At 61.9% G+C, this 15255-nt stretch overlaps 1 protein-coding gene across 10 annotated transcripts in view; it reads left to right on the forward strand.

The window, feature by feature from the left end:
- The first annotated feature begins 3814 nt into the window (after window positions 1–3814).
- The window catches only part of MEF2D (myocyte enhancer factor 2D), a 66593-nt gene continuing 55152 nt past the window's right edge, over window positions 3815–15255 (forward strand). For 3 of the 10 annotated variants that reach the window (XM_072028229.1, XM_072028230.1, XM_072028233.1), the window contains exon 1: window positions 8948–9095. The gene's annotated coding sequence lies outside the window, so the exon portion shown is untranslated. Of the gene's footprint in view, window positions 3942–7573; window positions 7806–8947; window positions 9096–11641; window positions 11728–15255 lie in introns of those variants that run through there. The other 7 variants (XM_072028220.1, XM_072028231.1, XM_072028232.1 and 4 more) reach the window with 5 other exon arrangements.

Consider the following 15255-nt stretch of genomic DNA (forward strand, 5'->3'; position numbering starts at 1 on the left):
GGGTTTGGTGCTCGATCGGAGGGCACGGAGCTGGGGTCACCCCAGTGTCCTTCCCCGGGGGGATTAGCAGCATTTCTCATCCCCTGGAGGCATTTGCACGCCACCTGTAGCACCTCGCTGTCCGTGGCGCTGACACCGCTGTCATCGCACCCGGCACGGCTGAGGGCGAGCAGCCCGAATACGGGGTGATTTCTTGGGATTTATTTCCCCTTTCCTTAGGGTCAAAACCACGGGCAGCATCACCAAACCCACCATGGCACCCCGTGCCCTCGGCTGGTGGGGTTCCTGCCAGCAGCTGGGGTAAATCGGGGCTTTCCTTGAAGCCCCGGGTTCGTGGCCAGGTCTGCGGAGGTGCTGCTGAGCCGGGGCTACCAACCCGTGCCGGTGGTTGCCCGTCGTGTGCCTGCCTCTTATTTCATTACGGGTTATTTTGGCTGAAGTCTCCGCAGCCTTCCAGTTGACCACAGCGCTTTCATCTCCAAGAAAGGCCGGCCTCTCTTTGGCTTTTTGTAAGTGGAAACATGAAAGGAAATGCTTTTTTTTAAAAAAAAAATAATAATAATCTCCTGCCGTTGAGATTGCACGGGGTGAGCTGAGAATAAGGTCGCTTTTCAGCAAGGAAAGCGCCGTTTTGGTTAAAAATAAAAAGGGGGAGTTGCAGGGCTGCATCTGTAGCTGGTGGACGCCAGCAGTGGGGTTGTGCTGGTGTGGCCCCAGGGCTTCCCAGTGCTGAAACGGGGAGTGAGAGGGTTTGGAGGGTTCGTGTTGTGCCCGGGGAGCCTTGCGAGGGTCCCTGAGCAGGTGGGGATGCTGTGGGACAACGCAGGGGGTGCGTGGTGTGTGCCGGGCTCTGCTCTGGAGGGCAGCACCCGGTGCCCATCGCGGGCATCGGGGCTGAGCAAACCCCGCCGGCAGCAGTGGGAAGAGGAAATTTGGTGAGCACCCGCGGGTGCTCGTCTCATCTTCGAGAGCTCCTTCAAACCCTTTCTCAATAATTAAACAAGCAAAGCCTAAAAATAGTGCTGAGCTCTACTATATGTGGCAGGATAATTTAAGGGGAGAGCAGGGAACGAAATGTCCTCGCTGTCCTAACCTCCCCCCCGGCGCCGGCCCCTCGTGGGGACTCGATGGGAGCGGGGACCGTGCCGGTGGGGAGCCGGGTACCCCACGGGGCACCGGGGCTTTGGGGAGACTTCTGCAGAAGATGCCCCGGCAGCACTTCTTGTGTCGTGCTGGAGCTGGGAAGGGCACGGCTGGGGGTCCCCACGTTGCATCGAGGAAGGGGCGCGCATTTGGGCACCCATCCCAGCTCCAAGGCTTCTCCACCTGGGCACCCGCAGGTGGTCCCCAAAAGAGGCTGGTGGCCCGGCCACCCGGCCCACGGTCACGTCTGGCTGGGAATAGCAGCCCCCGGCGTGGCAGCCTGAGCCTTCAATCCCCGCTCTCCCGAGCCCTTGCTTATCTTCAAAGCTCCCCAGCAGGCGAGCAGGTCTGCGGCAGAGCAGATAAGCGCGTGGCGGGGAGGTGATGCTCTGCTCCAGCCTCTGCTCGCAGGGAGAGGGCTGGGGGGGAGGCACGGGGCCGGGGGCTCGGCTCCTTGGGGTGCCACACTGTCCCTCCAGGGAGGGCTTGCGTTCATCCGTCCCCTTGCAAGGAGCAAACTGGGATGGAAGGAGCAAACTGGGGCTTGGTTTCAGCCACCGGGTGGCTGAATCGGGGGTCCCTGCAGCCAGGGACGTGGCTGGGTCCCAAAAAATGGGGGTGAAGGATGAGAGGGAGCACCCAGGCAGGGCAGGGTGAGCAGTGGGCGATGTGACACGGCTGTTCAGAGAGCAAAATTAATTCCTTGGGCAGAAGGAGCTGGGGGGGAGCATCTCTGTGCCGGGCACCCTGCGAGGCCTTTGGGAACGGGGCGCTGGGACGCCTGGCGAGAGCGAGCAGGGAAAGGGAGAAGAAAGGGATGCAGCACCGGGGCAGGATGAGGGCTCCCCAGGGCCATGGCCTCGAGGATCTCCCTGGCATCCTGTGGCCGTGAGCAGCTCGGTGCCGCGTTGTGTAACCGGGAGAGGCGCCGGGTGGCCGCCGGCCAGCCCTCGGCATTAGCGCGGAGCCCAGGGCACCGGGAGGCGAGCGGGGATTACGCGGGGAGGAGGCGAGGGGATCAAGTGAGCAGCGGCGAGGGCAGCCGGGCAGGGGGGGGCTCGTGCTGATTCTGGCCTCTTGCCTCCATCTTTTTGTGCGAAATGGGGGCAAAGCGGGGCGATGGGGGGCTCCTGGGTCCTTCTGTGCCCCCCAATGCGGTGCCGGAGCGGGGCCGGGAGGCTGCTTCGAGCTGTGGGTGATAAGGACCTCGCCCAGGAGAGCTTGTGCTGGTTGGACTGGCTGGGTGATGGGAAGGAGCCGGGCCCTGTCATTAGGGCCAGGCGTGCAGGCAGGAATTGCAGGCTCCGGGGAGGGTCTGGGTCTCGTTGCAGGGGGGTGTGGAGACCGCTGCGTGCACCCAGGGTGTCCTGGGTGCGGAAAGCCAAGGGCCTGACTCTGAGCCCGGCTTTCTGCAGGCTGCGGAGCCGCTCTGCGTCTCGAGCTCTGATTCAGCAAGACACGAAGGCATGCAACTTCGGGGAGTTCCTTGAAATTGGGCTGCTCCCGATCAGCAGCTACTCCCACACACCAAGGCTGCGCTCTTGCTCGGGGAGCCTGCTGGGGCCGTCCTCTGCCGGCTGCTTCCCTCGCTCCGCGCGCCAGAAAAGGGGGAGCAGAGCTGCGATTTCGTGCCTGGGAAGGGACAAGGAGAGAAGAGATCCAGCTAACGTGAATTTGCAAAGGCGCCCCGTGGTTTTGGTTCCGAGATAGCCGTTTTCGCAGCCCTGTTTAGCTGATAAGCTGCGTGCTGGGCTTAACCCTCGGGGGTGCTAAAAGAGGCCTCGTGCCAAGAAATCCCACGGCAGCGGGCGCCGGATCTCGCTGTGCCTGCAGGATCTGCCCCCAGCACCGCTCTAATCCGGGGTTGAAACCTCTGGAGCAGCCCCTCCGGGGCTGAGCTCGCCCCAGGGGGGTTTGGTGCCTGCAGCAGCCCTTGGATGCTGCAAACAGGGGGCTGGCACAGGGTGCACCCCACATGTACCCTCTGTGTGTCCTGGAAAGGGGCCTGGGGACGTGGTTGGGGCCAGCCCTGGGCTGGGGGTGGCCTCACTTCTGTCCCCCTTGGCGGTGTCCCCTGGGGGCCACTTGTGGGCAGAGCGCTGGGGGCCCTGACTCAGCTCCTCTGGCGGCCGCAGACGGTCTGCGGGAGCGGGCAGGACGCTGAGGGTGGCTGCCTTCAGCAGCTCGCTGGTTTTGTCGCTTTTTCTCTGTTGGTGGCTCCCGTTTGAGGGCTCGCCGCGGTGGTTCCCACTCCCCCATCCGTCTGCGCCTGAAACCAAAGCACCGAGCAGCTCTGGCTGCAAGCAGGGGCTCGGGTCCTCATGGGGGGGTGATGCATTGGGGGGAATTTGTGCCTTGGGGAGCCAAAAGCAGCCGGAGGTGCAGGGAGGGCAGCGCACGGGGGCGGCTTTGCACCAAAAACTGGGGCTGAGCCAAGGATCTGTGTCCCAACGCAGGTGGCACGCGGCCGCCGTGCCGGGAGAGGGCAGCTGGGCACGCAGCGCCCGCTCCAGCTCCCGTGGGCTGAGGAGCCGGGCGAATCCCGTTTGAAGGCAAAAGGTTACGGCTGGGAAGGAAGCAATCATAAAGCAAACACCGCGGCGTTCTCCAACCGCACGCGGATTTGGTGCAATAAATAGAAGGGAAGAGCCAAAAATAGACCCAGGGTTGTAGGGCTGACACGGAGAGGAAGCGGGGCTGGGGCGGGCTGGGGGGCTGCGCTCCCACCCAGCCCGAAGCCCTGAGTCACGGGTGAGCCGACGTCCTTCGGTGTAAGACAATATCCCAGGGCAAAAACGGTGAGTGGGCCTTGGGGCGAGCACACGAGACCTCAAAAAGCTTCTTGCAACCCAGGGCTGAGTCCCCGCGCGGCACCCTGCGTCCCACCCCTCGCAAAGCTCCCCGCTCGTGACCCCCCCACCCCGATCGCTGGGGGTGTGCAGCCCTTGGGACCGCAGCCGAGCCACACCTTGGGTTCAGCACATGCGAAGCGCAGATGTATAAAGGCAAAAGGACTGGCCCGGGGCCAAGCGGGGAGGGGAAAAAAAAATTAAAAAAAAAATCAAAACCACCAAGAGTCTGGCTCCGGGTTTTGGAGCCAGGGCTGCGAGCTTGCACTTGGAGCACAAACCGGCCTCCTGCGCTCCTGGCCCCCGCTCGGGGCTCGGTTTGGAGAGCGGCGGGGAGGGGATGCGGGCGCAGACCTGGAAGCAAAATATTTACACGCTCCCGTGCGAGCCTTGCTGCAGGGGACAGCAGCCTCCTCGCGCCCCGTGCCATGCGCTTTGCCATGGGGAACCCCCTCCCAGCAGGGCTGCGGGGTACCAGGGGGGTTGGGAGGGAGATGTGGGGCGCAGAGGGGTTTTGGGGGGTGACCCCCCTTGCGGGGCACCCCGCTGCCGGGGCGCGCAGCTGGAGCCGTGGCGTGGCCCTGCCGCTTTAAACCTGCCTCTCCCACGTGCTGTCTGGTTGTGCTGGAGACGGTGACGCAGGCAGGACGTCAATGGAGGCTGTGGGAGAATTTAGCCTGGGAGAGGAAAGGGGGGGCAGGGAGGGAGGGAGCGGGGCGGGCTGGGGGCCTGGGCAGGAGGCCCCCAGCACCAGCCAAGCAGGGCCCCCCAGCTCCCTAGAGCATCCCTTTGTGCGCTGTGTCCCCCCCCCCCCCTTTCCATGGACCCCTCTCCGGCAAACGTGGCCGCCCTTGGCTGCGGGGGCAAATAATCCGCTTGGGCGCACCCCTGCTGGGGGGGGGCACGTGAAGGTGACGCTTCCTCCCTGCCTGTGTGTCCCCGACCCGTTGTCACCGCACGTGTGCCACCCTCACCCTGCCAAGCTGCGGGGTGGGCACTGGGGGAGAGGGCGCTGCAGGGAGCGGGGCTGGATGTGCCCCCCCCGGGGATGGTGTTGGTGTCTCCAAAATGCCACCTGCACCCCTCCGTCCTGAGTTATGGGGTTGGTGGGATGCCAGCATCCCACTTTTTTTTAGGATCTTCCCTTCTTTTAGGATCTGTAGCATCCTGAGGGCTCTGGTGTTAATGGGGTCGAGCTGGCGGTGGCACATCTGTGCAGCCGCAGATTTGGGTTTCCCACCGCGTCCACCCGCATAACCACCACGTTTTGCAACCACCCAAGCAGTGTCTCCAAAACCAGCATGGGAACTCTTGGCCCACTGGGTGGGTGCTGGATTTGCCCTGGGCTGGCGCGGTCCTAGTGCAAGTGAACGTCCCCTATGCACTGCGTCCCGGTGCCAGCGGGGTTTTGCCGGCCCCAAAACAGCACCGGTCCCACAGGGAATGAGAAGGATCCTGGTTTCCTCGTCTCCATCCTGGTTGCAACCTCTGGAGTGAGAATGGGATGAGTGAGCGGGGTGCTGGGGGCAAGGACATGGGGACGGGTCCCCCATGCAGCCCTGGCGGAGCCACCCATGGGTGCCAGTGCTGGGAAGCCGTGCGTCCCACTGGTCCCGCTGCCTTTCCGTGCCACGCAGCCACCAGCAGAAGCTGCGTGCGGTGCGTGAAAGGAGCGAACGTTTTTCACGCTTCAGGATTTTGGGGTGTTTTTTCTTTTTTTTTTAATAGCCTGACTTGCAGAGGGTGTAGGTGGCTGCGTATCTTTGCAGACCCAGGAGTCCTCCTCCCTCCTACCCGCTGGCATAGGGCAAGGGAAAGCAATTTCCACTGTCAAGAGGCTGCGTACCAGCTGTACGAAACCATCAGCCTGGTGTGGGAAGGGAGTTACTCAGCATTCGGTTCCCAAGAGAAAAAAAAACGCAGCCCGAACCGACTTTCCAAAATACTTTGAGGTTCATAGGACTGTTCTTGTCTTCGTCTCATAAATATCCTGGGCTGGATGCTTCCCGCGTTTCCACCAGTATCTCATGGAGCGGCACCGGAGCTCGGCTGGTGCACATTATTATGACTATTTTTATTTTTTATTTCTTTGGATACGCGCTCTCGGTTGATTGGAAAACAAACCCCAGAGAATCCTTGAGGAAAGGCTGCAAACAGCTCTTGGTGGGATGACTAATCCCATCTCTATCTAATCCAACAGGGCGCTAAAAATAGCGCTATTTCTAACAATAAATATAATAAAATAACTCACTGACAACAAACAGCCCCAAAAAGCCAAACACAGAGAAAAGTCCACTGGAAATGTGTGTGGTGATGTGGGAAGGAGCCAGCAGGGAACTGTGTCACTGAGCCAGAGGGGTGGGGACGGCACGGGTGCTCGTACCCGTCACCTTGGCGGAGATTTTTGAGTCTTTGATTAGTTAGTCCCAAATTAAGGCAGCGTAAAGCTTCTTGTCGGCCATGGGGATGGCACGGAGCAAGGCCCTGATGTGCTGCTCGGTGCCTGAGCAAAGATTAGAGGTCGGCAGCTTCCTCGGGTTATTAACTCGCTAATTAATGGCCGGGTTTGCCCGGTGCAGGGCCACGCGTTGGCACAGGGGGCACGCACCGGTGCCGGTCCCGTCTCCGCAAAATGTCCCCACACCGCTCGCTCGTCCCCCTTTTCTGAGTCACCGGGGGCATTTTCCTGCCTGGAACGGGATGGTGGAAGTGGGGCTGGCAGGTGCTGGTCAGTGGGTGCAGCTGGGAGGCCACGTGCACCCATTTTTTGTGGTGTTCCAGCTGGGTGCACCCAATGGGGCTGGGATGTCCCCGTCACTGCTCCCTCGTGCGGGGACAGCGGCCTTGGGGACCCTTCCTGGTGTGGGTGACGGGGACAAAGCCACCACTGCTTCAGCATCCCCATCCTCGGGGGCTTTGGGCTCCCATGGGACCCGTGCCAGCTGGTGGGGGGACCATAAAACATTTCCCGAGGAGCTGCTGACCCCCAGCACAAGCCTGCTTCCTCCGGGATGAGCAGAGAAAAGTCCCATGGCAGCTCCGTTAATATTTCCACAGAATCCCAGCGTCATTAGGGTTGGAGAAGCCCTCCAAGCCCAGCTGGACCAACCACCCCCTACCACCAATGTCACCCCTGAGCCATGTCCCCAAGCACCACGTCCAACACCGCCAGGGACGGTGACCCCACCATGTCCAATGCCTCCTCATTTCCAGCCTGAACCAATTGGGACCAATTCTGACGGCATAGGCTTCAGAAATTTAAAAATGTGCTCAAAAACGCTCCTTGGCCTTTAGGGTTGAGATATTACGATGGGGCTGGGGGCTGAAGGAAGCCCCTCCGAGTGCCCACCCCAGCACCCACGGAGGTGCCGGACCCCAAACCGACCCCCTCCAAGTGCCCACTCCCCCCCTCACCTCCCATTTTTAATCAAATTCAACATTTATTAGCAATTTATTCCTTTATTACCCCCACACAACACCCCTCCCTCTCCCCACAACCCCAAACCCCCCCACTGGCAACCGAGCCGCGGGGCAACAGCACCCCCCGGGAAGGGCCCAGAACCACCCCCCTCTCCCTAAATTCCCCCCCCCATGAAGGGGTCGGGGCTGCGGGGGGGAGACCCCCGCGAGGCGAGAAGCGGGGCCAGGCCCAGGCCGGGGCCTGCGGCTCCTTCCCCGGCCGCGGCCATTTGCTCCCGCCCCGCCCCGCCGCCGGGGCTGGGCCGGGCCCCGGCCATGGTCGCTCCCCGCCGGCAGCGCCGCAGCCCCGGGAGGCGGCTCCGCCAGGCCCCCGCTCCGCTCCGGCGACTCGAGGTAGGGTCCCGCGGCCGCTCCGTTTTACTTTTCTGACCTTTTTTTTTTTTTTTTTTTTTTTTTAAAAAAAAATAGGCGTTTTTTTTTTTTTTTTCGCTTTTTTTTTTTTTTTTTTTTTTTTTTTTTTTTTTTTTTTTTCGAAACGGCTCCGCCGGGGGGGTTTTTTTGGCGTTACTTCCGAGAAAGGCGGCCCCGTGCCGAGCAGCTGGAGGCTGGGGGGGGAGTTGGCAGCACCATCCCAGTCCCCCTAAACCCCCCCTACCCCCTTGAAGCCCCCCTATCCCCCTAAACCCCCCCCAATACCCCTAAACTCCCCCCATCCCCCTACCCCCCCAGTTCCCCAACCCCCCCCAGTTCCCCTAACCCCCCTCCAGTCTCCCTAAACCCTCCCTAACCCCCCCCAATTCTCCTGAGCCCCCCCAATCCCCTAACACCCCCTCAACCCCCATTAACCCCCCCAGTCCCCCCATAACTCCCCCAGTCCCCCTAAAACCCCCCAAAGCCCCCCTAAAACCCCCCAAAGTCCCCCTATCCCCCCCCACCCCGATAAAACCCCTCCAATCCCCTAGACCCCCAATTCCCCCTAACCCCCCCATCCCCCTAAACCCTCCCAATCTCCTTAACCCCCCCCCCAATCCCCTAGACCTCCCCAGTCCCCTGGACCCCCCCCCAATTCCCCCTAACCCCCCCAGTCCCCCTAACCCTCCAATCCCCCTAACCCCCTCCATCCCCTTAACCCCCCATCCCCCTAAACCCCCCCCCAATCCCCAAGATCCCCCCAATCCCTTAGACCCCCCTCAGTTCCCCCAACCCCCCCAAATCCCCTAACCACCCCCCAACCCCCCCCAAATCTCCCTACCCCCCTCCCCTAACTCCTCCCTCCCCCCCCACTCCCCTTTCCCCCCAACCCCATTTAAGCCCCCCAAAACTCCCTAACCCCCCCCCAAAAAAAACTAAACCCCCCCAAAACCCCTTAAACCCCCCCAAAAAAATCCTCCCCCTTCCCCCCCAAGCCCCGAGGCGGCGGGGATGGGCGGCGGAGCCGAGCCGAGAGCCGAGCCGTGGCGGCGGGGGCGGAGAAGCAGCACATCCTTCCCCCCCCACCCCCCCCACCCCATAACCACCCTCCCCATCCTCCTCCTCCTCCTCTTCCTCCCCCCCCCTCTTCCCCGTTCACCCCCCCCCCTCCTCCCCTCCGCCGCTTCAAAACAAACCAAAATGGTGCAGAGGTGAAGGAGGGAGCGAGAAGGGAGGAAGGGGAAGAGGTGGCGCTGAGCAGCGGGGGGCCAGGTGAGAGGCGCCGGGGGGGGCTCGCCCCGTTATTTAAAGGGGGGGGGACACGAGCTGGCAGCCCCCTAAAACCCTATTTCCACCCTAACCCCCCCCCCTCCATCCCCTTGATGCGGGGCCGCGATGTTTGGGCTTGGGGGGAGCGGGGAGATGGGGGCGATGCTGGGGGGGGGATGCGGTGTTTTTTTTGTGTTTTTTTTTTTTTGGGGGGGGCCATGGGGGGGTCCCCGCTGCAGGGATTTGAGTGGCAAGGGCAGCTTTTCGGAGGAGCCGGCGGTAAATGGAGTCGAGGAGCTCCCGTGCCTTGGCCGCTTGCCGGCCCGGAGCTGACAGCTGGGATTGTTTGTTCCTTAGGGGGGGGGACACACATTTTGGGGGGGGGCCCAGCGCCGCCGCTGCCGTTTGTGGGGCTCGGGGTTTGGGGCACGAAGCCCCCCGCTTGCTGCTGGCACCGTGGGTCCGGGGGGGCCTCCATCCGCCGTTCGGCCTCCTCGCCCTCCGCCGTTTCCCCCCCCCTCCCCAAGCTTTGTCGTCGCCTTTTTTTATTTTCATTTTTATATTTTTTTAATATTCCTCTCCCCCCCCCCCAACGCACGCACCCACAGCTTCCTTCCCCATCCTGGCCACAAATCGGGGTGTCCCCTCCTGTGTCCCCCCCCACCCCATGATGACACCCCCGCAGCCCCCCGGCCGGGCTGCTACAAATCCCCCTGGGCGAGCCGCCTGCCCCCTTCTCCCCCCCCCCAATTTTTCCCGGGGAGGGCCTGATCCTGCCCCTCCGAAACCTCTGAGGTTTTAGGGCACCCACGTGGGCTTTTAGGGCCGAGCTGGACCTGGGCTCACCAGCCCCAAACCTCGCTGGGGACGGGGCCGTGCCCGCAGGCTGGGACCCCCCCATGTCCCCTGCCCCCCCCCCCCAGGCGAGGAGCAGCGCTTTTTGGGTGCAGGTAAGCTCGATTCTGGCTCTTTTCTCCCCATCCCCGCACCAGTTCGGTGCCGATAGCCCCAAACTTGGGGGACGGGCACGAGCTCCGGCGGCCCCCGGTTGCCGCTCCGGTTGCGGTGGGGAGCGCCGGCGGCGGGCTCCTGAAGGTCACGGCCCTCTGGAAGGGCCTCGCGGCTTTTTCCTTTTTCCCTCCCTCCTCCCCGTGCCCTTCAAATTCTGCAGTTGTCATGGCTTTGCCAGGCTGAGGCATCCGCACTTGTGCCGGCTCGGGAGCAGGTGGTTGGCGGCCCCGCCGCGGGGGACGGCGCCGCCGGGGCGAAAACGGGGCAGGGGGCTCGGGGTTTTGGTGGCACGGGGGTCGGGGGTCCTGCCGGGGAGGGAGAAGAGGGGATTTAATGGGGTCGAGGTGAAAGGCCTGGCTGCGAAAGGCTCGGCACGGCCGGGTGCTGCCTTTTGGCACCAGCCACCCCGGGGCCACCCGCGTGTCCCCCTCCCTGCCCACCCGCTCGGTCCGGCGGGGGGCTTGGGGGGGACCTTGGGGACCTCACGAAGCGCCGGCTTTGTCACGGGGTCACCTTGGGCAAGTCCCTCGGCTTCCCCGCGGGGCCGTGCTGGGCCAGGCCGGGGGGGGGGGGGGGGGCCGGTGCCCCCTCCCTGCTCGCACGGCGCTGGCCGCGGCGGGCGCTCGGTGCCGGGGTGGGGACACGGCCGGTGCCGGGGTGGATTTATTTTTTTTTCCCCGGTTGCTCCAAGCTGAAAGGAGCGGGGCCCGAATCTCAAATCCCCCCCGGCCCTTTAGCGCGACTCTGGCGACGTCAAGGAGCCTAAATATGGTCATAAAGCGCATCCACTCCGAGGTCCCTCCGTGCTTCCAGGGCCGTGTAAAAGCCTCTTTGTGCACGGGAGAACAAAGCCCAAAGTGTCCAACGCGCGACCCGGTGGCCCCGGCCGCCCGGGAGGCCAGGTAGAGGCTGCGGCTCCTCGGCACAACGAGGCCGACGCTCCCGGCCCCCGTTTGGGGCCCGCTGGGGTTTTTTGGCCGAAGGGGACAGCTCGGTGCCAGCTCCGCCGCAGGCATCCCAGCCTGGCCCTTTGAGTTTTGACCCCAAAATGTGTCAGGGCCTCGGCAAGGAGAAGTGATTTTTGGGGTGTTTTTCTCCAAGCAGCCTCCGCCGGCTCGCCGTGGCTGCCCCCTGTTTCAGGAGAGGAGGGACGCGCGTCGCCGGCATCACCCCTGTCCCCCAAATCCCCGTCCCCCAAAATCCCACCGTTGGTGCCGTGTGGCATGGCCGTGGCGCTCGGGGTTTGGGAACGGAGCTGGCAGCGCCCCATTAAATCCCGGGGGGAGCCCCGGGGGGGTGCGCACCCAGCTCAGCCCACCAGGGCAGGGGCAGCGGCGTGGGCTGCCGCGTGGATGCTGGCTGAGCCTCGCCGTGCCGGACTTCCCCATCTGCAACCAGAGCTAAAAATATCCCCGTGCCTCGCCCCGTAGCCGTCCCATCTGTTCGGAGGGCGAGCTCCTCGGGCCAGGGACTCTTTTCTTCTTTTTTTTTTTTTTTTATTTTTTTTTCTGGCTATTTTAGCGCTTCCTAGAGGCTGAGCTGCCCCCGGAGTTCGGAGGTGAGCGGATTGCAGATGACAGTCCTTCCCCCCAGGAAGGCCGTGCGGCCGTAGCGAGGAGCCGGGGTGAGTCAGAGCAGGGGCAGGGAGGAACGGGGAGGATGAGGCAGAGCCACGATCCCGCGCCCCGAGCCACTCGTCCCTCCCGCAGCAGCAGGGACGAGGAGCAGGATCGGTCCCTGGCGCCGCCGCTTTTCCATCCGACGCTCCTCAAAAGGGTTTTTTATTTATTTATCCCCCCCCTTTCCTCCTCCATTTTTTTTTCTTCTTCTAATTAGAGAAGCTTTCAATAAAGAGCCGAAATTTGTTAATCATTTTGTTTGATCAGAGCTTAGGCAGTGCCGGCAGACCTCTAGCTTTTCCCTCTGCCTTGTTTGAGCAGCAGTTTGCTTTTGCTTTCAAGATGGATCTAGCCGTCTGCCTGCCAGCAGCTCTACCTTCGCCGAGCTGTCGCTTTTCATCTCGCACTCCACTTCTGTTTGCCTGTGGTGTTTTTTTTTTTTCTTTAATTTCTCCTTTCTCCTGCCCTCGCTCCTGGTGTCTCCCTGCTGTAGCTCCCCAGCGCTTGGAAAAAAAAAAAAAGGACGAGGGCTTGCATCACTTAACCCAAAAAAGTGCCTGCGTGGAGCGAGGGCTTGTTAAGCGCAGGGGAAATAGGTTCGGAGGGATTTATTCTGGGGGAGGGCCGTGGCTTTGCTTTCTCTTGGCAAAGGGGGGAGTGTCGGGAGAGTTTTCTGGGAAGCCCCGTCCCGTTTTTGCGCCCTTCCCGATGGGGATGCGTGGCGGGGAGAGGCGTGCGTGGTGCCGGCCGTGGCGCAGAGGCAGCGACGAGGCTGCTCCTTAATGCAGGAGTGACCCCGGAGCAGGTGAGTGCCTGAGCCCTTCGCCTCCTGGGATGATTTTTTGCAGGGGGGCCGCGTGCTGACCCCCAGGAAAACGTGACCCTCTCCAAAAATGGGTGTCCCCCGGCACCTCCAGCTCTGCTCCAACAAAAACGCCGCGGGCGCATCCTGCCCCGGCGTGCCCCAACCTCATCCCCTGGGTACCAGCGGGGATCCAAACCCTGCGGCGTGATCCTGGGGGTGCGAGAGGAGGGGTCCCGTCCCCAAAACGCCCTTCAGCATGAGAGGAGCCTCGGTGGGAGCCGGTCGGGCCGGCCGGTGCTGCGTGGGGATGTGTCAGGCGGCGGCCACCACCCTGCAGGCACCCGGGCGCTGCGCGGTGAACTCGTGGCGGCGTGACGAGGACAAGCAGGGCACGGAGCCGTTTGCGCAACGCCCGCTGAAACGCTGCTTCCCCTCCTTTTTCCTCCAGCTCCTCCGTGCCTGCGCTCGGAGCATCGCTGCTCCGCGGGCTCGGCCGGCACCGTGCGCCGGGCACCTGCGTTCCCAACCCTCCTCGGTTTAATTAAACGGGGCTAATTGAAAGCCGGAGGTCCTCGCCGTCTGTGCCCCTGTGCCAGGGGGGGTCTGTGGGGGACTCGGGGGGACCCCCAACGTCGAGGAAAGCCCGGCACCGTGCCTCTGGGCTGCTCTTGGGCATTGTGTGGCGTGGAATTGCAGCGCTCCCACCTCGCGCCTTGAGTCAGCGTTGTTTTGGGTTTGGGAAGGTGGTAATTAAATGACCTATTTAGGAGCAGGGAGGAAGAGAAGAGTCGGTTCCCTTTCCAGAACTTGAGGCAGCTCCCAGCCAGCATCCTGGGCAAGGATCCTTTCCAGCAGGAGCAGCTGCCCGGGTGCCCCCTTCCAACGGGGCTGCTCGGGGAGCAGGGTGAGGGACAGCGTCCCACGCGGTGCCGGTGCCACGTCGGCACTTTTTGGAGGCACACGTGGCAAAGCCACAGCTCCCGAACCTCCCCGCGTGCCAGCAGCAGTTGGTTTTGACACGGGCTTGAACCCGAGGGCAGGGGGCTGCCTCGTTCCCTGCTGGATATAACAGGGGCAAGCAATGGCAATAAATAGGGTGAGGGTGTAACAAGCTCCCCATCTCCTTATGGGATTTTTTATTTTATTTTATTTTTTTTTTCAGCAGTTTTTGATGTATCTGCTGCCCCTTCCCAAGCAGCACAGGGTCCCGTGGCACGTTTTGGCACGGCACGGTGCCGGGACTGTCATAGGATCGTGGGGCATTACCTGCCCCGGGGCACTCGGTACGGCTGAAAGGTGCCGCCGCTGGGGATGAGCAGGGGTTATAAATAGCCCTGGCTGAAACTTTTCATCTTCCTTTTTGAACGCGAGTGCCTTTTGGAACAGCGTGCCTCTTCTCCATCCTTTTGGAAGGTGTCCATTTTTATTTATTTATTTATTTATTTTTGATTTTTAAGATGAAACGTTTTCGAAAGCGAAGTTTTTCCCTTTCCAATTATCGGAAGATTTCAGGGGAAAAACTGCCAGGCCCCAGGAACTCACCTCGTGTTGTGCAGGTGGGGAAAGGATCAGGGCTTAAATTTGTTTTGAGTGGTTTTCCTCCAGGCAGGAGCTGATAATGCCAAGCGTTCCCCGGTCACTGAGGGTATCCTACCAAAACCATCAAAATCTGGGAGGGTGGAAAAGCAGGGTTTGCCGAAAACCTGCTGCACCGAACTTGAGATCAACGATAAAAAATGGGATGAATGGCTGCCGTTTGGTTAAAAAAAAAAAAGAAAGAAAAAGAAACATTTCTGTGTTTCTGTCTGGAATTTTTCAGTTGTAAAACCTGAAATCCTCCCCCACCCTGAGCAGTAACCTTGAGACACGGGGCCGCGGCAGAAGTTTCCACTGACAGGGAGGGGAAAAAAAAAAAAAAAAAGAAGAAAAAGAAAAATGTGGACGAGTTATTTTGACCAGCTTGACTTTTTTTTTTTTTTTTTTACATGCTGCAGTCACCGAGAACATCCTGTCCTGTAACCGTGCGGATCCGGTGGTCTGCACCAAACGCAGCGTCTCGGGTCGGGGGACGAAACAAAACCATTTGGGGTTGTTTCGGGGGGCTGCAACGATAAATAACGAGGATCAGAGTCTGGGGTTTGGTGGCCTGGAGCTGCCGTGCGCCGTGCCTGTCCTGCCTGCTGGTGGCTGTGAATGTTTTGACACCCAGGGCACCCTTGGGTCCACGTCGCTGCGTGAGCCGTGATCCCGGTGCCGGGCAGCGGGTTCGAGCGGCTGAAATGGGGCAGGTTGTTAAAAATCCAGCACTTTCACCTTCTTCCTTCCCAGGAGCGCGCCGAGGGCTCCCCGGGGACCGGTCCCTGCCCTTGAGAAAAGTCTGGGCTGGAGGCGAGCGTGCGCAGGTAGCGAGGAGACAAAGGCGAGGGGGCCGAGCCGCGTGCCCAGGCACCTCACGCTCTGCTCTGGTGTGCCACCGAGGGGCTCCGGTCCCCTCCAACTCCTGGGGTGCTCCTCGCCGGCCCCAACCTCATCTTTTGGGCACCAACTCAGCTAGCAGCGAGCTGGAGGAGCCCCAGCTCTTGGGTTCGAGGCACCGATCAATCACGGAGCAGTCCCCAACCTCGGCGCGGCCGCCCTTCCCACGCGCCCGCGACACGCCGCGGGGAAAACTAGCACCTCTCCGCTCGCTGGCTCCAAAATATCCCCGGCCCCGCGCGGAGCCGCTGCC

This window comes from Anas platyrhynchos, chromosome 26 (genome assembly GCF_047663525.1).
Source record: "Anas platyrhynchos isolate ZD024472 breed Pekin duck chromosome 26, IASCAAS_PekinDuck_T2T, whole genome shotgun sequence".
NCBI lineage: Eukaryota > Metazoa > Chordata > Aves > Anseriformes > Anatidae > Anas > Anas platyrhynchos.